At 42.7% G+C, this 26,644-nt stretch overlaps 1 pseudogene; it reads left to right on the forward strand.

Moving 5' to 3' along the window:
* The first annotated feature begins 17,312 nt into the window (after positions 1-17,312).
* On the forward strand, positions 17,313-22,022 carry LOC123077074 (uncharacterized; annotated as a pseudogene).
* The last annotated feature ends 4,622 nt before the right edge of the window (positions 22,023-26,644 follow it).

Consider the following 26,644-nt stretch of genomic DNA (forward strand, 5'->3'; position numbering starts at 1 on the left):
AGGATTCCATCGTTACCACAGAGTTCTAATAATCATCGCTCTTCATGTCCTTTTCCTTGGTGTAGAATGTATAGCCGTTGATATCGTATGCATCATAGGTCATCAGGTTGTGCTCGGCGCCCTGTGACAAGGCGAATATGAGTTTTTCTTCCGCGGAAGAACCCTCATGTAAAGGGTACGACAGAAGCTTCTCCTTGAACCAACGCATGAAACATGAGTTGTGCTATTTTATTATATCTCCGTCCAACCTCTGTTGGCCTCGGTCATTGTACGTCTTCTCAATAAAGGTTTTGTGCTCTACCACCCAAGAATCGACCACGTCTATGTGTTGTAGCGCGACAAGGTTTGCTCTTTCAAAGTCGGCGAGTCGACCCTTGAAGTTGACATGCATTTCGTGGCGACCCTCGCGGTGACCCCATCCAGCAAGCCTGTCAAGGTGTGATAACCCACAAGTATAGGGGATCGCAACAACTTTCGATGGCAGAGTATTCAACCCAAATTTATTGATTCGACACAAGGGGAGCCAAAGAATATTCTTAAGTATTAGCAGTTGAGTTGTCAATTCAACCACACCTGGATAACTTAGTATCTGCAGCAAAGTATTTAGTAGCAAAGTAGTATGATAGTAATGGTAACAGTGGCAAAAGTAACGATAGCAGTTTTGTGGTAGTTGTAACAGTAGCAACAGAAAAGTAAATAAGTGAAGCACAATATGTGAAAAGCTCGTAGGCATTGGACCAGTGATGGATAATTATGTCGGATGCAATTCCTCATGTAATAGCTATAACATAGGGTGACACGGAACTAGCTCCGGTTTATCTATGTAATGTAGGCATGTATTCCGAATATAGTCATACATGCTTATGGAAAAGAACTTGCATGACATCTTTTGTCCTACCCTCCCGCGGCAGCGGGGTCCTAGTGGAAACTAAGGGATATTAAGGTCTAATTTTAATAGAGAACCGGAGCAAAGCATTAGAACATAGTAAATACATGAACTCCTCAAACTACGGTCATCACCGAGAAGTATCCCGATTATTGTCACTTCGGGGTTGTCGGATCATAACACATAATAGGTGACTATAGACTTGCAAGATAGGATCAAGAACTCACATATATTCATGAAAACATAATAGGTTCAAATCTGAAATCATGGAACTCGGGCCCTATTGACAAGCATTAAGCATATAGCAAAATCATAGCAACATCAATCTCAGAACATAGTGGATACTAGGGATCAAACCCTAACAAACTAACTTGATTACATGGTAAATCTCATCCAACCCATCACCGTCTAGCAAGCCTACAATAGAATTACTCACGCACGGCGGTGAGCATCATAAAATTGGTGATGGAGGATGGTTGATGATAATGAGGGCGACGAATCCCCCTGTACGGAGCCCCGAACGAACTCCAGATCAGCCCTCCCGAGAGATATTAGGGCTTGGCAGCGGCTCCATATCGTAAAACATGATGAAACTTTTGCTCTGATTTTTTCCGTCACGAAATGGAATATATAGAGTTGGAGTTGAGGTCAGTGGAGCATCAGGGGGCCCACGAGACAGGGGGGCATGACCAAGGGGAGGGGGCGCGCCCCCCACCCTCGTGGACAGGGTGTGGGCCCCCTGGCCTTGATTCTTTTGCAAATATTTTTTATATTTTCCAAAAGTTACCTCCGTGGATTTTCAGGTCATTCCGAGAACTTTTGTTTTCTGCACAATAAACAACACCATGGCAGTTCTGCTGAAAACAACGTCAGTCCGGGTTAGTTTCATTCAAATCATGCAAATTAGAGTCCAAAACAAGGGCAAAAGTGTTTGGAAAAGTAGATACGTCGGAGACATATCAACTCCCCCAAGCTTAAACATTTGCTTGTCCTCAAGCTATTCAGTTGCTTGTCCTAGTTTTGTAGTAATTGTAACAGTAGCAATGCAGAAGTAAATAAGCGAAACACAGTATGTGAAAAGCTCGTAAGCATTGGATCAATGATGGATAATTATGTCGGATGTGATTCCTCATGTAATAGCTATAACATAGGGTGACACAGAACTAGCTCCAGTTCATCAATGTAATGTAGGCATGTATTCCGAATATAGTCATACGTGCTTTTGGAAAAGAACTTGCATAACATCTTTTATCCTACCATCCCGTGGCAGCGGGGTCCTAGTGGAAACTAAGGGATATTAAGGCCTCCTTTTAATAGAGAACCGGAATAAAGCATTATCACATAGTGAATACATGAACTCCTCAAACTATGGTCATCACCGAGAAGTATCCCGATTATTGACACTTCGGGGTTGTCGGATCATAACACATAATAGGTGACTATAGACTTGCAATATAGGATCAAGAACTCACATATGTTGATGAAAACATAATAGGTTCAGATCTGAAATCATGGCACTCGGGCCCTAGTGACAAGCATTAAGCATAGCAAACTCATAGCAACATCAATCTCAAAACATAGTGGATACTAGGGATCAAACCCTAATAAAACTAGCTTGATTACATGGTAAATCTCATCCAACCCATCAACGTACAGCAAGCCTACGATGGAATTACTCGCGCACGGCGGTGAGCATCATGAAATTGGTGATGGAGGATGCTTGATGATGAGGACGGCATTGAATCCCCCTCTCCGGAGCCCCGAACGGACTCCAGATCAGCCCTCCTGAGAGAGATTAGGGCTTGGCAGCGGCTCCTTATCGTAAAACGCGATGAAACTTTCTCTCTGATTTTTTTCTCCGTGAAGCAGAATATATAGAGTTGGAGTTGAGGTCGGTGGAGCATCAGGGGGCCCACGAGACAAGGGCCGCGCCCAGGGGGGAGGGCGCGCCCCCACCCTCGTGGACAGGGTGTTGGCCCCCTGGCCTTGATTCTTTCGCCAGTATTTTTTATATTTTCCAAAAGTTATCTCTGTGGATTTTCAGGTCATTCTGAGAACTTTTGTTTTCTGCACAATAAACAACACCATGGAAGTTCTGCTGAAAACAGCGTCAGTCCGGGTTAGTTTCATTCCAATCATGCAAGTTAAAGTCCAAAACAAGGGCTAAAGTGTTTGGAAAAGTAGATACGTTGGAGACGTATCAACTCCCCCAAGCATAAACCTTTGCTTGTCCTCAAGCTATTCAGTTGATAAACTGAAAGTGATAAAGAAAAACTTTTACAAACTTTGTTTGCTCTTGTTGTTGTAAATATGTAAAGCTAGCATTCAGGTTTTCAGCAAAGATTATGAACTAACCATATTGTCAATAACACTTAGGTCTCATGTGTACTCATATCAATGGCAAAATTAGCTAGCGAGCAATAATAATAAAACTCGGATGACAACACTTTCTCAAAACAATCATAATATGATATAACAAGATGGTATCTCGCTAGCCCTTTCTCAGACCACAAAACATAAATGCAGAGCACCTTTAAAGATCAAGGACTGACTAAACATTGTAATTCATGGTAAAAGAGATCCAGTCAAGTCATACCCAATATAAACTAATAGTAATGAATGCAAATGACAGTGTGCTCTCCAACGGGTGCTTTTTAATAAGAGGGATGATGACTCATCATAAAATTAAATAGATAGGCCCTTCGCAGAGGGAAGCAGAGATTTGTAGAGGTGCGAGAGCTCAATTTTAAAATAGAGATGAATAACATTTTGAGCGGCATACTTTCACTGTCAACGCAACAACTATGAGATGGCGATATCTTCCATACTACATGCATTATAGGCGGTTCCCAAACAGAATGGTAAAAGTTTATACTCCCCCACCACCAACAAGCATTAATCCATGGCTTGCTCGAAACAACGAGTGTCTCCAACTAACAACAGCCCTGGGGGAGTTTTGTTTAATTATTTTGATTTGCTTTGATCTTTTTGGATCATGGGACTGGGCATCCCGGTTACCGGCCATTTTCTCGTGAATGAGGAGCGGAGTCCACTCTTCTTGAGAATAACCCACCTAGCATGGAAGATACAGATAGCCCTAGTTGAAACATGAGCTGCTCGAGCATACAAAACAGAATTTCATTTGAAGGTTTGGAGTTTGGCACATACAAATTTACTTGGAACGGCAGGTAGATACCGCATATAGGAAGGTATGGTGGACTCATATGGAACAACTTTGGGGTTTATGTTGTTTGGATGCACAAGCAGTATTCCCGCTTAGTGTAGGTGAAGGCTAGCAAAAGACTGGGAAGCGACCATCTGAGAGAGCGACAACAGTCATGAACATGCATTAAAATTAATTTACACCAAGTACAAGCATGAGTAGGATATAATCTACCATGAACATAAATATCGTGAAGGCTATGTTGATTTGTTTCAATACATGCGTGAACATGTGCCAAGTCGAGTCACTCAATTCATTCAAAGGAGGATACCATCCCATCATACCACATCATAATCATTTTAATACCATGTTGGCACGCAAGGCGAACCATTATAACTCATAGCTAATTAAGCATGGCACAAGCAACTATAATCTCTAAATGTCATTGCAAATATGTTTACTTCATAATAAGCTGAATCAGGAACGATGAACTCATCATATTTACAAAAACAAAAGAGGTTGAGTTCATACCAGCTTTTCTCATCTCAGTCAGTCCATCATATATCGTCATTATTGCCTTACACTTGCACGACCAAACGATTTGTATAATAATAATAGTGCACGTGCATTGGACTAAGCTGGAATCTACAAGCATTCAACTCAAGAGAGAAGACAAAGTAATATAGGCTCTAAGTTAAATCAACAATCGTGCATATGAGAGCCACTAAACATTTTCATCATGGTCTTATACTCTTGACCCCCAAAGGAAAGAAAAGAAATAAAACTATTTACGCGGGAAAGCTCCCAACAAGTAAGAAGAAGAACGAGAAATCTTTTTGGGTTTTCATTTTAATTTCTACTACAAGCATGGAAATTAAACTAACTAATTTTTTGGTTTTTCTTAAGGTTTTTTAAACACACAAGAAGAAAGCTAGAAAAAGAAAATTAAACTAGCATGGATAATACAATGAAAGAGTATGAGCAATGACAACTAGAATAGTGTGTGAACATGAATGTAAAGTCGGTGAGAAATACGTACTCCCCCAACCTTAGGCTTTTGGCCTAAGTTGGTCTAATGCCAAGGATAATCTGGCTGATATCCGTAGTTATAACTGGGGTCGTACTGAGATGCAGCAGCAAATGCATCCTGAGCTGCGGCATGTTGGCGAGCCACCTCCGCTCTCCCCTCGTGTTCAGCTGCCTCCTCCCTGGTAACAACATATCTTCGTTTTGCCTGGTAATCAAAAAGGGAAGGAGCAGGGAGAGTAACATGGACAGCGCTACATCTATCAAAGATTAGTCGATACTAAAGGAATTGTTCGTTACTCAAAAGAAAACAATGTTTGACCATCACATCATAATCTAAATAAGCAGGAAGCAACTCCATATCCCCCTCTCATGGGGCTATACCAAGATAATTAGCAACTCGGGTCGCATAAATCCCTCCAAATAAATCTCCAGACATGCCATTATTATGCAACCTACGTGCAACTATTACCCCCAAGTTGTAATCTTTATTACCTAACACATCACTCTTGAGGACACAAAAATCCGGGACACACATGTGACATGCTTCATCTTTACTGTTAATGCATCTACCAATGAAGAGAGCAAAATAGTGTATAGCAGGAAAATGAATGCTCCCTATGGTAGCTTGGGCTATATCCCTAGATTCTCCCATAGTAATACTAGCAAGAAAGTCTTTATATTCAGATCTGTGGGGGTCAATAACATTGCCCCACTGCGGGAGTTTGCAAGCAGTTGTAAAATCTTCTAAGTCCATGGTGTAAGATTTATCAGAAATATCAAACAGGACACTCTGAAAATTACGTGAAGATTTATATTTAAACCTTCTTACAAATGAATTAGTCAATTGATAGTACTGAGGACACTTATCTTGTAAGAAGTCCTCAAGATAGCATTACGCACATATGCGTCAAATTCATCCTTGATGCCTGCTTTGACCATAAACTCGTCTGATGGCCACTCACAAGCTCGCACTTCGGCATCCCTTGGTGGTTCTTCGTCTTGCTCACGCATAGCACGCCTGGGTCCTTTCTTTGTAGAGTAACCACCTTGGTACATTCTCCTAGACATACTTCTTTTTCTGAAAAATCTGAAATTTTAGTAACTTCAAAATAAAAGTGAATCAAACTAAACAAGATTGGTAGCAACTACTCCCACAAGTGCCTAGAGCCTATATCATGCATTAGAATTACTTGGGACCTCATAAATTTGACATGCAAGCTCAAGAACAGGGTCACCTATGCAGCAAAAATTTGCAATGAATAACGCACTAGAACAAAAACTAATTGGATCAATGGAGGAGTCACATACCAAGCAACAATCTCCCAAAGCAGGTTTGTGAATGGAGCTTTGAGCAAGGAGATCGAAAATCGCAGCAAAATGAGCTAGAACTCGTGCTTGAGCTGGATGGGGATTTTTTTGGGAATAAGATGGAGTGTGTGGGTGCGGGAATAAGTGGAGGGGGGCCACCGTGGGCCCACGAGACAGGGGGGCGCGCCTAGGGGTGTGGGGGCGCCCTCCACCCTCGTGGCCAGGTTCTTGCCCCTCATGCAGTGTTTTCAGTTCCTAAAATCCTCAAATATTCCATAAAAAATCATACTAAATTTGCAGGGCATTTGGAGCACTTTTATTTTCGGAATATTTTTTATTGCACGGATAATTCAGAAAACAGACAGATAGCACTATTTTTGCTTTATTTATTCTAAATAACAGAAAGTAAAAAGTGGGTATAGAAGGTTGTGCCTTCTAGTTTCATCCATCTCATGTTCATCAAAATGAATCCACTAACAAGGTTGATCAAGTCTTGTGAACAAACTCACTCTGAATAACACGGAACCAGAGGAATTTCGAATAACACTAAGTTACCTCAACGGGGATATGAACATCCCCAACAATAAGAATATCATATGTTTTCTTGACAGTAGGAAGAGGAAATTCAAAACCTCCAATAATGATTGTTGGAACTTTTCCAATAGAATTGATGCTATGAACTTGAGATTGTTTCCTCGGAAAGTGTACCGTATGCTCATTACCATTAACATGAAAAGTGACATTGCCTTTGTTGCAATCAATAACAGCCCCTGAAGTATTCAAGAAGGGTGTTCCAAGGATAATCGACATACTATCGTCCTCGGGAATATCAAGAATAACAAAGTCTGTTAAGATAGTGACATTTGCAACCACAGCAGGCACATCCTCACAAATACCGACAGGCATGGCAGTTGATTTATCAGCCATTTGCAAAGATATTTCAGTAGGTGTCAACTTATTCAATTCAAGTCTACGATATAAAGAGAGAGGCATAACACTAACACTGGCTCCAAGATCACATAAAGATGTTTTAACATAGTTTCTTTTAATAGAGCATGGTATGGTTGGTACCCCTGGATCTCCAAGTTTCTTTGGTATTCCACCCTTAAAAGTGTAATTAGCAAGCATGGTGGAAATTTTAGCTTCTGGTATCTTTCTTTTATTTGTAATGATATCCTTCATATATTTAGCATAAGGATTTAATTTAAGCATATCAGTTAAGCGCATATGTAAGAAGATAGGTCTAATCATTTCAGCAAAGCGCTCAAAATCCTCATCATCCTTTTTCTTGGATGGTTTAGGAGGAAAGGGTATGGGTTTCTGAACTCATGGTTCTCTTTCTCTACCGTGCTTCCTAGAAACAAAGTCTCTCTTATCATAATGTTGATTCTTTGATTGTGGGTTATCAAGATCAACAGCAGGTTCAGTCTCTACATCATTATTTTTGCTAGGTTCAGCATCAACATGAAGATTATCATTAACATTAGCACTAGGTTCATGTTCATCACCTGATTGTGTTTCAGCATCAGAAATAGAAATATCATTGGGATTCTAAGGTGTGTCTACAACAGGTTCATTAGAAGCATGCAAAGTCCTATCATTTTTCTTTTTCTTCTTTTTGGAAGAACTAGGTGCCTCTAAATTATTTCTCTGAGAATCCTGCTTGATTCTCTTAGGGTGGCCTTCAGGATACAAAGGTTCCTGAGTCATTCTACCAGTTCTAGTAGCCACTCTAACAGCAAAATCATGTTTATCATTTAATTCATCGAGCAAATCACGTTGAGCTTTAAGTACTTGCTCAGCTTGAGTGGTAACTGCTACGTCTTGAGCTTGCGTTGGTTTTCCTTGAAGAGGAAAGGGTGATGCATCAATAGTTGCGTAAGTATTTCCCTCAGTTTTTGAGAACCAAGGTATCAATCCAGTAGGAGGCTCCTCAAAAGTCCCACGCACCTACACAAACAAACAAAGAACTCGCAACCAACGCAATAAAGGGGTTGTCAATCCCTTCACGGCCACTTGCGAAAGTGAGATCTGATAGAGATAGTATGATAAGATAAATATATTTTTGGTATTTTATAATATAGATGCAAAAAGTAAAGATGCAAATAAAAGTAGATTGAAAGCTTATATGATAAAAGATAGACCCGGCGGCCATAGGTTTCACTAGAGGCTTCTCTCAAGATAGCATAAGTATTACGGTGGGTGAACAAATTACTATCGAGGAATTGATAGAAAAGCGAATAATTATGAGATTATCTAGGCATGATCATGTATATAGGCATCACGTCTGCGACAAGTAGACCGACTCCTGTATGCATCTACTACTATTACTCCACACATCGACCGCTATCCAGCATGCATCTAGAGTATTAAGTTCATAAGAACAGACTAACACATTAAGAAAGATGACATGATGTAGAGGGATAAACTCAAGCAATATGATATAAACCACATCTTTTTATCCTCGATGGCAACAATACAATACGTACCTTGCAACCCTTTTTGTCACTGGGTAAGGACACCGCAATATTGAACCCAAAGCTAAGAACTTCTCCCATGGCAAGAAAGATCAATCTAGTAGGCCAAACCTAACTGATAATTTGAATAGACTTGCAAATATAACTCAACCATACATAAAAGAATTCAAAGAAGATTCAAATATTTCTCATAGATAAACTTGATCATAAACTCACAATTCATTGGATCTCGAAAAACACACCGCAAAAAGAGTTTACATCGAATAGATCTCCACAAGAGAGGGGGAGAACATTGTATTGAGATCCAAAAAGAGAGAAGAAGCCATCTAGCTAATAACTATGGACCCGAAGGTGTGTGGTAAACTACTCACAACTCATCGGAGGGGCTATGGTGTTGATGTAGAAGCCCTCTGTGGTCGATTCCCCCTCCAGCGGAGCACCGACGAAGGCTCCAAGATGGGATCTCGCAGATACAAAAGGTTACGGAGGTGGAAATTGTGTTTCGGTGGCTCCCTGGATGTTTTCGGGGTACGTTGGTATATATACAAGGAAGAAGTACGTCGGTGGCCGCTCGAGGGGCCCAGGAGACAGGGGGCGCGCCCAGGAGGGGTGGGCGCGCCCTCCTATCTCCTGGCCGCCTAGATTGCTTCTTGACTTGCACTCCAAGTCCTCTGGATCACGTTCGTTCCAAAAATCACGCTCCCGAAGGTTTCATTCCGTTTGGACTCCGTTTGATATTCCTTTTCTTCAAAATACTGAAATAGGCAAAAAAATAGCATTATGGGCTGGGCCTCCGGTTTGTAGGTTAGTCCCAAAAATGATATAAATGTGTAAAATAAAGCCCATAAACATCCAAAAGGGGTAATATAATAGCATGGAACAATCAAAAATTATTGGTACGTTGGAGACGTAGCAGTAACCATAGAAGCATATTTGCTAATGAGTTTAAGTTCACCTTGAACTCTAGCCATATAATCACTCAAGCGTCCTATCTCGAAAGCATTATTCTTTATTTCTCTACCAACATAAGCATTAAAACTTTCTTTTCTAGCCATAAAGTCATCAAATTCATCTAAGCATGGGCTATGAAGTTTAGTAGACGGGATTTCAACTTTATCATATCTATAGAGAGAATTTACCTTTACTACCTGTGTCGGGTTATCAAGACAATGTGTTTCTTCAATAGGCGATAGATTAAGACCATGTATTTCTTCAATAGGAGGTAAATTCTTAACATCTTCAGCTTTAATACCTTTTTCTTTCATTGATTTCTTTGCTTCTTGCATATCTTTAGGACTGAGAAATAGAACGCCCGTCTTCTTCGGAGTTGGTTTACGAATAGGCTCAGGAGTTGGCTCAATTGGCTAAGGGATTGCCTCAGAAATTGGCTCACGAAGAGTCCAATTATTTTCATTAGTCAACATATTATTCAATAGTAATTCACCTTGGTCGACTGTTCTTTCCCTGAAAACACAACCAGCACAACTATCCAAGTAGTCCTTGGAAGCATTGGTTAGTGCATTATAAAAGATATCAAGTATTTCATTTTTCTTAAGAGGATGATCAGGCAAAGCATTAAGTAATCGGAGAAGCCTCCCCCAAGCTTGTGGGACATTCTCTTCTTTGATTTGCACAAAATTATATATTTTCCGCAAGGCAACTTGTTTCTTATGAGCAGGGAAATATTTAGCAGAGAAGTAATAAATCATATCCTGGGGACTACGCACACAACCAGGATCAAGAGAATTAAACCAAGTCTTAGCATCACCCTTTAATGAGAACGGAAATATCTTAAGAATATAATAATAACAAGACTTCTCATTATTAGTAAATAGGGTGGCTATATCATTCAACTTGGTAAGATGTGCCACAACAGTTTCAGATTCATAGCCATAAAAAGATTCAGATTCAACCAAAGTAACTATTTCAGGATTAACAAAGAATTCATAATCCTTATCAGTAACACAGATCGGTGAAGTAGCAAAAGCGGGGTCAAGTTTCATTCTAGCATTAAGCGACTGCTGCTTCCATTTAGCTAATAACTTCTTAAGATCATATCTATCTTTGCAAGCAAGTATAGCTCTAGTAGCTTCCTCATCCATAACATAACCCTCAGGAACAACAGGCAATTCATAATCAGGGGGAGAACTTTCATCATCACTATCATCAATAATAGCATCTTCAATAATTTCATTCTCTCTAACCCTAGAAAGTTGTTCATCAAGAAATTCACCTAATGGCAATGTAGTATCACGCACAGAAGTAGTTTCATCATAAGTATCATGCATAGCAGAAGTGGCATCATCAATAACATGCGAAATATCAGAATTCATAGCAGTAGCGGGTTTAGGTGTCGCAAGCTTACTCAAAACAGAAGGAGAATCTAGTACAGAGCTAGATGGCAGTTCCTTACCTCCCCTCGTAGTTGAGGGAAAAATCTTAGTTCTTTGGTCTTTCAAGTTCTTCATAGTGACCAGCAGATATAAACCCCAAGTCACTCAAAGAATAGAGTTATGCTCCCCGGCAACGGTGCCAGAAACTAGTCTTGATAACCCACAAGTGTAGGGGATCACAACAACTTTTGAGGGTAGAGTATTCAACCCAAATTTATTGATTCGACACAAGGGAAGCCAAAGAATATTCTTAAGTATTAGCAGTTGAGTTGTCAATTCAACCACACCTGGATAACTTAGTATCTGCAACAAAGTATTTAGTAGCAAAGTAGTATGATAGTAATGGTAATAGTGGCAAAAGTAAAGATAATAGTTTTGTAGTAATTGTAACAGTAGCAACGGAAAAGTAAATAAGCGAAACACAGTATGTGGAAAGCTCGTAGGCATTGGATCAGTGATGGATAATTATGTCGGATGCGATTCCTCATGTAATAGCTATAACATAGGGTGACACAGAACTAGCTCCAGTTCATCAGTGTAATGTAGGCATGTATTCCGAATATAGTCATACATGCTTATGGAAAAGAACTTGCATGACATCTTTTATCCTACCCTCACGTGGCAGCGGGGTCCTAGTGGAAACTAAGTGATATTAAGGCCTACTTTTAATAGAGAAAGGGAACAAAGCATTAGCACATAGTGAACACGTGAACTCCTCAAACTACGGTCATCACCGAGAAGTATCCCGATTATTGTCACTTCGGGGTTGTCGGATCATAACACATAATAGGTGACTATAGACTTGCAAGATAGGATCAAGAACTCACATATATTCATGAAAACATAATAGGTTCAGATCTGAAATCATGGAAATCGGGCCCTAGTGACAAGCATTAAGCATAGCAAAGTAATAGCAACATCAATCTCAGAACATAGTGGATACTAGGGATCAAAGCCTAACAAAACTAACTTTATTACATGGTAAATCTCATCCAACCCATTACCGCCCAGCAAGCCTATGATGGAATTACTCACGCACGGCGGTGAGCATCATGAAATTGGTGATGGAGGATGGTTGATGATGACGACGGTGACGAATCCCCCTCTCCGGAGCCCCGAACGGACTCTAGATCAGCCCTCCCAAGAGAGATTAGGGCTTGGCGGCGGCTCCATATCGGAAAACATGATGAAACTTTCTCTCTGATTTTTTTCTTCATGAAATGGAATATATAGAGTTGGAGTTGAGGTCGGTGGAGCATCAGGGGGCCCACGAGACAGGGGGGCGCGCCCCCCACCCTCGTGGACAGGGTGTGGGCCCCCTGGCCTTGATTCTTTCGCCAGAATCTTTTATATTTTCCAAAAGTTACCTCCATGGATTTTCAGGTCATTCCGAGAACTTTTGTTTTTTGCGCAATAAACAACACCATGGCAGTTCTACTGAAAATAGCATCAGTCTAGGTTAGTTTCATTCAAATCATGCAAATTAGAGTCCAAAACAAGGGCAAAAGTGGTTGGAAAAGTACATACGTTGGAGACATATCAAGGTGCCTGTTGACGGGCAGACCAACGGGGTTCTCGATGCCTAGATAATTCATGCAGTAGGAGATGCACTCTTCGGTCAGATAGCCCTTGGCTATGCTTCCCTCTGGATGTGACATGTTGCGAACGTATCCTTTGATGGCACCATTCATCCTTTCGAACAGCGTCGTGATGTGCAGGAACGTCGGCCCGAGTTGGATGATATCCTCCATGATATGGACTAGCAGATGCACCATAACGTCGAAGAATGCGGGCGGGAAGTACATCTCAAGCTCGCATAGTATCACCACGATCTCTTCCTCTAGCCTTCTGAGTTGCCTCACGCCAACCAACTTCCGAGAGATGACATCGAAAAAGTTGCATAGGCCAAATAGCATTTCATGGACGTGCGCGTCCATGATCCCATACATTGCAACTGGAAGTATCTCCGTCATCAGCATGTGACAGTCGTGAGACTTCATCCCGCTAAACTTCTGCTTTGCTGAGTCTAGGTATCTGCTTATCTCCCCCGTGTAACCATAAGGAAGTTTTATTCCTACGATGCAGGTGAAAAACTGCTCGATCTCCTCCTGACTTAGAGTGAAGCACGCGGGGGGGGGGGGGAGTCATTTCCGATCTTCTTGGCCTTTTTGCCTTTGCAACGACTTTCCGTGTCTTTTGCCTCATCATCATCATCATCATTAGCGTGAAGCTCCTCCCTGATGCCCATTGATTTCAAGTCTGCCCTTGCTTTCGGCCCATCTTTGGTCCTCTCTGGCATGTTGAGCAGGGTACCAAGCAGACTCTCGCACACATTCTTCATGATATGCTTGACATCAAGGCTGTGAGGCACACGGAGGATCTATAAGTACGGCAAGTCCCAGAAAACAGACTTGGTTTTCCATACCTTTAGCAGCGGCTCGGGCGCCTTTCGCTTCTTTCCCGGCTCTGGCGCCTTTCGCTACTTTCCCGGTGGTGGGCACTCTTTCCAATTTTTCAACAGCTCGTCTACTTCCTCGCCGCTCCTTGTACGCGGGCGTCTTCAGGGTTCGGTTTCACCATCAAACAGATCCTTGCGTTTTCTCCATGAGTCATCATCGCGAAGCCACCTTCGATGTCCCATGAACACGGTTTTCGAAGACCCAGGATCTCTATCTAGCTGGCGATACGTTGTGTCACCCATGCACCTGACGCATCCAGAAAATCCGTGGACCACCTGCCCCGCGACATATCCGTAACCGAGATAGTCATGCACCGTCGTGAGCAGTGCGGCTCTCATAGGGAAATATTCTTTCTCTGTGGCGTCCCACGTATTGGCTGGTGTTTTCCACAGCGTGTCTAGCTCCTATTTCAGTAGCCCTAGATACAGATTGATGTCGTTCCCTGGTTGTTTCGGCCCTTCAATTAGCATACTCATGTGAATGTACTTCCTCTTCATGCACAACCAGGCGGGTGGTTGTACATCCACACAAATACAGGCCAGGTGCTATGTGTGCTTCTCTGGCTACTAAACGGATTGACTCCATCGGTGCTCGTGCCCAGCATGATGTTCCTTGGATCGTGTCCAAATTCTGGGTGTTCGAAGTTCAACGCTTGCCACTGGCTCGCATCTTTAGGGTGACTCAGCATCTTGTCTTTTTTATTTATCTCCGGATCATTTTCGTCATCTTCTCGCTTCTTCTGCTCCCTATCCGTGTGCCAACGCATGAACTTTTCTACCTTAGGGTCCGCAAAATACAGTTGTAGACGAGGAGTGATCGGAAAGTACCACACCACTTTTTGAGGAGCTTTCTTCCTCTTCTTGTATCGAGTGACGCCGCACACCAGACATATGGTAGACTCCGCGTGCTCGTCCCGATAAATGATGCAATTGTTCATGCACACATGGTATTTCACGTGCGGTAAATCCAGAGGACACACGATTTTCTTCGCCTCCTCGAAACTGGTTGGGCACTAGTTCCCCTTGGGAAGACGTTCGTGTTAGAATGACATGTTCTTGTCGAAGCATGCATCGGTCATTTTGTGTTTTACCTTCATCTCCAGAGCCATGAGCGTTACTTTCAGGCGCGTATCCTCGGGCCTGCATCCTTCATACAATGGAGTAACCGCGTCTATCTCCAGTTGATCCAGCTTGGCTTTCTCTCGGGCGGCAGCTCTTGCGTTATCCGTCTGCTTGAGAAGCAGCTCTTGAATATGAGGGTCCTGCACCCAGCCCATTGATGGTCCATTGTCGTCTGCTCCGGCATCTTCATCTTCATGGTCATGCCCTTCGTCTTGATCTTCCTCATCATCATGTCCGGCATCTTCTACATGATGACCGTGTACTGCAACTACTTCATGATCATGTCCTAGAGATTCTTCGTCTTCTCGCCCGCCCTCGCCGCGGTTGTCTTGCTGCCCTTCCTCATTTCTTGCCCGGCCCCCATGGACGACTTCATAATAATCTTCATCACCTTGCCACCGATAGCCATCCATGAAACCACACAAGAGCAGGTGGTCCTGCACTTGTACGGAATCCGGGTCCATAAGGCTCTTCAGCTTGCATCTTCGACATTGACATCTTATCTCCGTCTCGTTCTTTTGAAGCATCTCGGCCTTAGAGGAGCTCAAAAACCTATTCACGATGCCTTTGGTCATCGTGCGGACCATGATCGCCTGCGGGGTAGAGCAAAACGATATTTTAGAACCAAATTTTTTTTGGCATGACTTTGCCTAAAAATAGGACCAAAAAGAATGCATAGTGCCAAATTCTCGCTGAAATGGAAATGAATCAACATTCCGGCAAAATATTGGCAACTATCGCATTTCAAATACCGGTACCTGCAAACACAAACATATGCAACACCACAAACATATGCAACATGATGAGGACACCACAACCATTGACAAGTCTCCAACAATTATAGATCCAATCACAAGAAGTCGCGCCAAACAAATAAGTGACCAGGTGAACGCTAACTTAAATTTACCTTGTAACCTTGATGACACAACTATGCTTTCATCTCCATTATTGTTTGTTGAACTTATGTACAACATGGAAGCAATCCAACAACCAATGAGCTCTTGAAGCAACCGCTTTGGAGGAACAAGTTTGGAGAAAACAAATCTCAACTGAAGCTGATGCTGTCAGTTTTTACCTCTGAAGTTTTGGTGTGCCACACCCATATGATAGAGAGACGGGGCCATAGGGGTACATCAACAGAAGCTAAATCAAATTATCTTTCCAATGCACAAAACCTCACATCATTTTGAGTTGTGAGTCAAAAGTTCTAGTCATTCTCGTGGAAGGTGTCCAGACTGTCAAAGACTTCACGAATTTCCGAGGAGCTCTCCAACAACTCCCAAAGTTGACTGCTTATTCACCCAAGAAAGCCATGCAAACCTGTTTGTTTTTGAAACTATTTTCACACCTAGCTAAGGGGGGTTGTCCCTGCTATAAAACCCCATCTCCTCCATCCTCTAGGGAATTTTTTGTCAAACCATTTCAGCTACAAGCTTATGCAGCAAGACTGCTAGAGATTCGAGAGATCTTACTACCTTTGCTCTTATGAGTTCATTCGGATTCGCGAGAAGGAGGCTCTAGTTCCCCCTAGTTCGTGCTCTACGGTTCCGGCCATTTTGTGTGGATTAGTCCCGTTTTGTGGTTCTGCGATTGTTCCGACAGCGGGTTGGAGTTCTTGTAGCTTCGGTCAGCCATCCCCAACGTACGGGTTGCATCCAACCTTGGCAGGTATAAATCTAGTTATCCCGGCTGTTTGCAGCTAGTTATCCCTCCCGATTCGATCCTACGACGTGAAGATCAGGCCACCCTCGGGCGTGAACTCGTTCATCGGGTTCCCACCTATCATCTGGTATCAGAGCCTTCGTTGACATGGTAGGATCTGTTATCCAAGTTTATCTTGCTATCATCCCTTTAGATCGAGTGTTCTTAATGCTATATTTTCTGTCCTAGAAGTCCAAAGCCCCACCAAAAATAAATCCAAGCCTTGTTGGTGCTGAGATCTTGTTGTTGCATACCTTGCATGTTCTTCAGCTTTTAGATCTGCACCAAGTTCATCTTCATAGTTGTTTTCAGATTTGGTTGTTGTGCTTTGGAAAAAGAGAGGAAAAAAGGTGGCAAAAAAAATCAAAGAAAAAAAAGAGTGGAAAAAGTCAAGAGAGAAAAAGAAAGTCTTGTGTAAGACCCAAAAGTTTTAGCTTGATAGAAAAAAATTCAGAAGCTTGTGTGTGGTGTTTTTCAATCTTGGTGCAAAGGTGCAGCAGATCCATCCACATATTTTTCCTGGTTTGCATCAAATTGATTTCAGCACAAGCCCCTTTTTGTTTACCCCACCGAGCTCCACCAAAAACCGAAGCTAGTTCTTTGATCCTTGTCTTTCAATCGCTTTAACACATCCGGGAGAAGCACAATCTGATGTGAACTCATAAGAACTTTGGTGAGTAAGAGGTGAGGTTGTGTGATTCCACAAAATTATCCTATTCCACTTTTGGCCTTACTAACATGGCAGGTTCTAGATCGAGTGTTCATGGAGAAAACCATGGGGAAGAAGATGCCCCGGTCACACGTGCCGAACTGCAGCGACTCGAGAACAACTTACTCCAAACCATGGAAAGGATACTTCAGGGGCGTCCTCCAGCAGGTGGTGATAGGGTTCGACACCGACAGCACCCTATTGATCCACTTGAGGAAGTCGGCGATGAGAATTCCGTGCATGCTGCTGTGGATTGTGACTTGGAGGATGATAACAACAACCATGGTGGACATGTGGCTGCTGCTCGTGGGCGTGGTGCTGCTGCTCATGGAGGGCAGCGAGGAGGACAACTTCGAGGGCGAGGCCATGGTCCTCGTGGGCACTACTATGACCCTCATGAGCGTGTTGCTCGTGGTCATGGAGATGATTTTGATGATTATGATGGTGTTCCATACCGTCATGCTGCTGAAGATGGGCGTCATGCAGAACGTCATGAACAAGATGACATGGCAAGAATCAAGTTGCACGTCCCCAAGTTCATGGGAAAGGAAGACCCCGATGCATATTTTGATTGGGAAGAGCAGTGTGATCAGATTTTTCGTATCCATAACCTTGCTGATCCAAAGAGAGTCAACCTTGCTTGTGTTGAGTTTTCTGGTTACGCACTCACTTGGTGGAATCAACTCCAAGAAAATCAGCTGCTGCTAGGCCGTGACCACATTGACACTTGGGAAGAGATGAAACAAGCCATGCGGCGAAGGTTTGTTCCTTCGCAATATCAAAGAGATCTCCGAAATAGATTGCAGCGCCTCAGCCAAGGTACGCGCACGGTGGATGAGTACTACAAGGAGATGGAATTGTTGCTGGTTCGTGCTCGTATTCATGAAGATGAGGAGTCAAAGATGGCAAGATTTCTGCATGGTCTCAACAATGAAATTTCAGATTTTGTGGAGATGTTTCCCTATAACACTCTACAAGATATTTTGGAGCAAGCAAAGCACACGGAGAGGAAGGTGCAGCGGAGTGGTCATGGACGGATATCTCATAGCCGCACCACCACACCATGGCAAAGGTCGCAGCCAAGTGCCTCTCATGGTGGTTCTTAGTTTCAGCATACTTCACACCCTATCACCACCCGGCGAACAGCGGCTTCATCAGCATCATCACCGGCTCCAAGGAATGTTGACAAGCGTGCTCCATCTATTGCTGGAAGTACTTCTAACCCCACGGTAGTACCATCATCTCGAAGCCGAGATATTGAGTGTTGGAAGTGCAAAGGGCATGGTCACATTTCTTCTGAATGGCGAAACAAGAGAGTTATCTTTGTGAATGAACAAGGTGAATGGGAATCTGAGAGTGAGCATGAAGATAATGGAGCATTGGGTGATCATGAGGATGAAGAAGGCGAGAAGAGTGGTTGTGATATTCAAGCCGACATGGGAGATTGCTTTGTTTCCCGTCGTGTGCTTAGTGTCAATGCAGCTAGAGAAGAGAAAGGGCAGCGACATAATATTTTTCACACCCGTGGCACCATCAAGGACAAGGTTTGCAGAATTATTGTTGACAATGGCAGCTGCAACAACATTGCAAGTTCAGATTTGGTAGAGAAATTGGGACTGAAACAAAGAAGGCACCCAAGTCCATATAAGATGCAATGGCTCAATGATTGTGGTACACTTCGAGTAAGCAACATCGTCACTGTTCCGTTTTCCATTGGGAAGTATCGAGATCAAGTGGAATGTGACGTGGTGCCAATGCAAGCATGACAATTGTTGTTGGGAAGACCTTGGTTGTATGATCATGATGTGCAAATCAGCGGCCGTGATAATCGTCTCTCGTTCCAATACGAGGGAGAGCGCATATCTTTGCTCCCTTTGACACCCGAAGAAATATTGATGGATGATCTAAAAAGGAAAGAGAGAGTGAGCGAGAAACACTTGAGCGACATCCACCAACATAGTGAGCGAGAGAATCCAAAGCCAAATAAAACCCCACAGCTTAAATTGACCAAGACATGGAAAAAACAGGGATTAGTTATGATGGCTAGGAAAAGGGACATGAGAGAGCTGAGAGAACCCAACTCCGTGTTCTTTGTACTTTTGTACAAGGACAACTTTCTTTCTACTAATGAATTACCCTCTACCACTCCAAGCGTTGTTGCTGAAATTTTGCAGGGGTATGAAGATGTGTTCCCCGAGGATATACCATCGGGGATGCCACCACAAAGAGGCATTGAGCACCAAATTGATTGTTCCCAGGGGCCCCATTGCCGAACCGACCACCATACCGCACAAACTCGGAGGAAACCAAGGAGATTCAGCGACAAGTTGAAGGCCTACTAAACAAAGGTTATGTAAGGGAAAGTCTCTCTCCTTGTGATGTACCTGTTCTTTTAGTACCAAAGAAAGATGGATCTTCCCAAATGTGTTGTGATTGTAGCCCTATTAACAACATCACCTTGAGGTATAGGCACCCAATACCTAGGCTTGATGATATGCTTGATGAACTTAGTGGTGCCACCATCTTTTCTAAAATTGACTTGCGAAGTGGCTACCACCAATAAGAATGAGAGAGGGTGATGAATGGAAAACTGCTTTCAAAACAAAATCTGGTTTGTATGATTTGTTAGTTATGCCATTTGGATTGACAAATGCACCTAGTACCTTCATGAGATTAATGAATTATGTGCTTAGAATGTACATTGGCAAGTTTGTGGTTGTTTACTTTGATGACATCCTGATTTATAGCAAAACTTTGGAAGAACATGTTGAACACATTCGGTGTGTGCTTGCTGTCCTGAGGGAAGAGAAATTATATGCTAACAAGGAGAAGTGCACATTTTGCATAGAAAAAGTTGTGTTTCTTGGCTTTGTTGTTTCAGGTCAAGGTGTGGAGGTAGATGAGGAGAAGGTCAAGGCCATCCGTGAGTGGATGCCTCCACAAAATGTAAGCCAAGTACGAAGCTTTCTTGGCCTTGCTGGTTTCTACCGTCGGTTTGTGAAGGACTTCAACACCATTGCTGCCCTAATGAATGAGCTAACCAAGAAGGATGTTCCCTTCAAGTGGGCAAATGCACAAGAGAAGGCCTTCCAAGAGCTGAAAGAAAAATTGACATCTACACCATTGCTTGCACTACCCAACTTTGATAAGACTTTTGAACTTGAATGTGATGCAAGTGGTGTGGGTATTGGAGGCGTACTAATGCAAGAAGCTAGGCCTATTGCATATTTTAGTGAGAAGCTAAGTGGTCCAACTCTAAATTATTCAGTTTACGACAAAGAATTATATGCACTCGTGAGATCTTTGGAAACATGGCAACATTATTTGTGGCCTAAAGAATTTGTGATACATTCCGACCATGAATCTTTAAAGCACCTTAGGGGTCAACAAAAACTGAACCGTAGACATGCAAAATGGAGTGAATTCATAGAATCTTTTCCCTATATTGTCAAGTACAAGAAAGGAAAAGATAATGTTGTTGCCGATGCTTTGTCTCTAGACGCCATATTTTACTCTCACAACTTGATACTAAAATTCTTGGGTTGCAAAGCATTAAAGAATTGTATGTGAATGACCCATATTTTGCTGAACCACACTCAAAGTGTAGTGAGGGAAAAGGTTGGGAAAAGTTTCACTTGCATGATGGATTTTTGTTTCGAGCTAACAAATTGTGCATCCCAGAATGCTCTGTTCGTTTGTTGCTTTTACAGGAGGCTCATGCTGGTGGTCTCATGGGACATTTTGGAGCAAAGAAAACTGAGAGTGTGTTGATTGACCATTTCTTTTGGCCAAGGATGAGGCGTGATGTTGAGCGCTATGTACTATGTTGTGAGATTTGCCGCAAAGCTAAGTCACGTTTAAACCCTCATCGACTTTATACGCCCTTATCAATTCCTAGTACACCTTCGGAAGATATTTCTATGGATTTTGTTCTTGGATTACCATGCACTAAGAGGGGGAGTGATTCAGTTTTTGTGGTGGTTGATAGGTTTAGCAAGATGGCTCATTTTATCCCATGTCATAAGAGCGATGATGCTTCACACATTGCTGATTTGTTTTTCAGGGAAATTGTGCGGCTACATGGAGTACCCCACACTATTGTTTCAGATCGTGACACCAAGTTTCTGAGCTATTTATGGAAAACATTGTGGGCAAAGCTAGGGACAAAGCTTCTCTTTTCCACTACATGCCACCCACAAACGGATGGACAAACTGATGTTGTCAACCGCACAATAACCATGATGCTGAGAGAAGTTTTAAAGAAAAATTTGAAGATGTGGGAAGAGTGTCTCCCCCATGTGGAGTTTGCATACAATAGGGCAGTACATTCGACCACTAAATTTTGTCCTTTTGAAATTGTTTATGGCTTCAAACCTGCTGCGCCTATAGATCTTTTGCCTTTACCATTGCAGGAGCGAACCAATCTTGATGCAAGTAAGCGTGCTGACTTCGTGCAGAAAATTCATGAGAAGACCAAGGAAAAATATTGAGAAGATGACTGAACAATATGCAAAACGAGCAAACAAGGGAAGAAAGAAGGTGTTGTTTGAAGAAGGTGATCTTGTGTGGGTTCACCCGCCGAAGGATCGTTTCCCGGATCAACGCAAAAGCAAGTTGCAACCACGTGGAGATGATCCATTCAGAGTTCTTGCAAAGATCAATGACAATGCCTACAAGATTGACCTTCCGATGGATTATGGTGTTAGTCCTACTTTCAATGTATCTGACCTCTCTCCATACTTTGGACCATCAGAGTCGAGGACGACTCCTTTTTAAGAGGGGGAGGATGATGAGGACACGACAACCATTGACAAGTCTCCAACAATTATAGGTCCAATCACAAGAAGTCGCGCCAAACAAATAAGTGACCAGGTGAACGCTAACTTAAATTTACCTTGTAACCTTGATGACACAACTATGCTTTCATCTTCATTATTGTTGGTTGAACTTAGGTATAACATGGAAGCAATCCAACAACCAATGAGCTCTTGAAGCAACCGCTTTGGAGGAACAAGTTTGGAGAAAACAAGTCTCAAATGAAGCTGATGCTGTCAGTTTTTACTTCTGAAGTTTTGGTGCTCCACACCCATATTATAGAGAGACGGGGCAATAGGGGTACATCAACAGAAGCTAAATCAAATTATCTTTCCAATGCAAAAAACCTCACATCATTTGAAGTTGTAAGTCAAAAGTTCTAGTCATTCTCGTGGAAGGTGTCCAGGCTGTCAAGACTTCGCGAATTTCCGAGGAGCTCTCCAACAACTCCCAAAGTTGACTGCTTATTCACCCAAGAAAGCCATGCAAAGCTGTTTACTTTTGAAACCATTTTCACACCTAGCTAAGGGGGATTGTCCCTGCTATAAAACCCCATCTCCTCCATCCTCTAGGGAATCTTTTGTCAAACCATTTCAGCTACAAGCTTATGCAGCAAGACTGCTAGAGATCCGAGAGATCTTACTACCTTTGCTCTTGTGAGTTCATTCGGATTCGCGAGAAGGAGCCTCTGGTTCCCCCTAGTTCGTGCTCTACGGTTCCGGCCGTTTTGTGTGGATTAGTCCCGGTTTATGGTTCTGATTGTTCGGACAGCGGGTTGGAGTTCTTGTAGCTTCGGCCAGCCATCCCCAACGTACGGGTTGCATCCAACCTTGGCAGGTATAAAGCTAGTTATCCCGGCTGCTTGCAGCTAGTTATCCCTCCCGATTCGATCCTACGACGTGAAGATCGGGCCACCCTTAGGCGTGAACTCGGTCATCGGGTTCCCACCTATCACAACCCCACAAACATACGTAGATCTAGGCAATAAAAAGTGTGTATGTTGTTGGAGGGAGAAAAGGTAGATCTAGAACATAAAGAAAGCTTTCCCCTTACTTACCTGTCAAAAAAAGGAAATGTAACCACTTAATTTGGATGAATTTATGGTGCAAATGAGGTGAGGAGGAAGAGGTAGCGGAGACCAAGCTTGGTAGAGGTGGATAGAATGAAGTGGGGAAAGTGAGTGTGGTAGGTGGCTGTCCAAAATATCTAGCTGCTCTCAGGTTACCAATGGCGCACCACCTAAGACTGCGCCCACCTGATGTGTGGTGCGCCATTACTAGTTTTGAAAAAAAAAGATAAAAAAATTTAGTTAGCAGTGACGCACCAGGGGATAGTGCGTCATTACTAGTTTTTTAATCTTTTTTTTAAACTAGTAATGGCGCACCACACACCATGTGCGCCATTAGTACTGTGACCAATAATGGCGTACCTGTATCTGGTGCGCCACTGCTATATAGCAGTGGCACACCATATACATGGTGCGCCATTAATGTCCATAATAGCTATAGCCGTTTTCCTAGTAGTGTGTCGAGGCGAGGCGAGGCGGCGACAGATGGAATAGGCCTCGTTTCCGTCCCCGATAAACCGGGGGGACACCTAAGGAGCACATTTAATGCGTCTTGTCCCATAATGACAGGCGATAAGCTTGTACACTGTACCCTTTCCACCTCATGTGTGCCACTGTGGCGTCCCCTTTTTCCTATAAAAGGAGGCCCGAGGCGTATGATGTCTACTACGCAACCTTCTTCTTGTAGACGTTGTTGGGCCTCCAAGTGCAGAGGTTTGTAGGAAAGTAGCAAATTTCCCTCAAGTGGATGACCTAAGATTTATCAATCCGTGGGAGGCGTAGGATGAAGATGGTCTCTCTCAAGCAACCCTGCAACCAAATAACAAAGAGTCTCTAGTGTCCCCAACACACCCAATACAATGGTAAATTGTATAGGTGCACTAGTTTGGCGAAGAGATGGTGATACAAGTGTAATATGGATAGTAGATATGGGTATCTGTAATCTGAAAATATAAAAACAGCAAGGTAACTAATGATAAAAGTAAGCACAAAAATGGTAGGAAACAAGGCCTAAGGTTCATACTTTCACTAGTGCAAGTTCTCTCAACAATAATAACATACTTGGATCATATAACTATCCCTCAACATGCAACAAACAGTCACTCCAAAGCCACTAATAGCGGAGAATAAATGAAGAGATTATGGTAGGGTACAAAACCACCTCAAAGTTATCCTTTCTGCTCGATCTATTCAAGAGTCCGTAGTAAAATAACATGAAGCTATTCTTTCCATTCAATCTATCATAGAGTTCATACTAGAATAACACCTTAAGACACAAAACCAAAACCATAATGTCACCTAGATACTCCATTGTCACCTCAAGTATCCGTGGGCATGATTATACGATATGCATCCCACAATCTCAGATTCATCTATTCAACCAACACAAAGTACTTCAAAGAGTGCCCCAAAGTTTCTACCGGAGAGTCAAGACGAAAACGTGTGTCAACCCCTATGCATAGGTTCATTGAACCCGCAAGTTGATCACCAAAACATACATCAAGTTGATCACGTTAATATCCCATTGTCACCACAGATAAGCACGGCAAGACATACATCAAGTGTTCTCAAATCCTTAAAGACTCAATACGACAAGACAACTTCAAGAGGAAAACTCAATTCATCACAAGAGAGTAGAGGGGGAGAAACATCATAAGATCAAATTATAATAGCAAAGCTCGCGATACATCAAGATCGTATCACCTCAAGAACATGAGAGAGAGAAAGAGAGATCAAACACATAGCTACTGGTACATACCCTCAGCCCCGAGGGTGAACTACTCCCTCCTCGTCATGGAGAGCACCGGGATGATGAAGATGGCCACCGGTGAGGGATCCCCCCTCCGGCAGGGTGCTGAAACATGGTCCCAATTGGTTTTTGGTGGCTACAGAGGCTTGTGGCAGCGGAACTCCCGATCTATTGTGTTCCCCGAAGGTTTTAGGGTATATGGACTTATATAGGCGAAAGAAGTCAGTCAGGGGAGACACGAGGGGCCCACGAGGGTGGAAGGCGCGCCCCCTGCCTAGTGGCCTCCTCGAAGCTTCCCTGACTTCAGCTTCACTTCTCCTGGATCACGTTTGTTCCAAAAAATCACACTCCCAAAAGTTTCATTCCGTTTGGACTCCATTTGATATTCCTTTTCTTCGAAACACTGAAATAGGCAAGAAAACATCAATTTGGGCTGGGCCTCCAGTTAATAGGTTAGTCCCAAAAATAATATAAAAGTGCTTAGTGAAGCCCATAAACATTCAAAACAGATAATATAATAGCATGAATGCTTCATAAATTACAGATACGTTGGAGACGTATCAGCATCCCCAAGTTTAATTCTTGCTCGTCCTCGAGTAAGTAAATGATAAAAGAAAGAATTTATGAAGTGCGAATGCTTGCAGGTGCACAAGTTTGATCAATGATAATTTCAATCACCTTTTCTAGCATGATTATAAGTCATAACAGTAGGGGATCGCAACAGCTTTCGAGGGTGAAGTACAACCCAAATTTATTAATTTGACACAAGGGGGGCCAAAGAATATTCTTGAGTATTAGCAGTTGAGTTGTCAATTCAACCACACCTGGATAACTTAGTATCTGCAGCAAGGTATTTAGTAGCAAAGTAGTATAATAATAATGGTAACAGTAGCAAAAGTAAAGATAAATGTTTTTGGGGTTTTGTAGCAGTTGTAACTGTAGCAACGGAAAAGTAAATAAGCGGAGAACAATATATGAAAAGCTCGTAGGCAATGGATCAGTGATGGATAATTATGCCGGATGTGATTCCTCATGTAATAGCTATAACATAGGGTGATACAGAACTAGCTCCAATTCATCAATGTAATGTAGGCATGTATTCCGTAAATAGTCATACGTGCTTATGGAAAAGAACTTGCATGACATCTTTTATCCTACCCTCCCGTGGCAGCGGGGTCCTAGCGGAAACTAAGGGATATTAAGGCCTCCTTTTAATAGAGAACCGGACCAAAGCATTAACACATTGTGAATACATGAACTCCTCAAACTACGGTCATCACCGAGAAGTATCCCGATTATTGTCACTTCGGGGTTGTCGGATCATAACACATAATAGTTGACTATATACTTGCAAGATAGGATCAAGAACACACATATATTCATGAAAACATAATAGGTTCAGATCTGAAATCATGGCACTTGGGCCCTAGTGACAAGCATTAAGCATTACAAAGTCATAGCAACATCAATCTCAGAGCATAGTGGATACTAGGAATCAAACCCTAACAAAACTAACTTGATTACATGGTAAATCTCATCCAACCCATCACCGTCCAGCAAGCCTACGATGGAATTACTCACACACGGCGGTGAGCATCATGAAATTGGTGATGGAGGATGGTTGATGATGACGACGGCGACGAATCCCCCTCTCCGGAGCCCCGAACAGACTCCAGATCAGCCCTCCCCAGAGAGATTGGGGCTTGGCGGCCGCTCCGTGTCGTAAAATGCGATTAAAGATTCTCTCTGATTTTTTTCTCCGCGAGA

The sequence above is a fragment of the Triticum aestivum genome, chromosome 1B (genome assembly GCF_018294505.1).
Source record: "Triticum aestivum cultivar Chinese Spring chromosome 1B, IWGSC CS RefSeq v2.1, whole genome shotgun sequence".
Lineage (NCBI taxonomy): Eukaryota > Viridiplantae > Streptophyta > Magnoliopsida > Poales > Poaceae > Triticum > Triticum aestivum.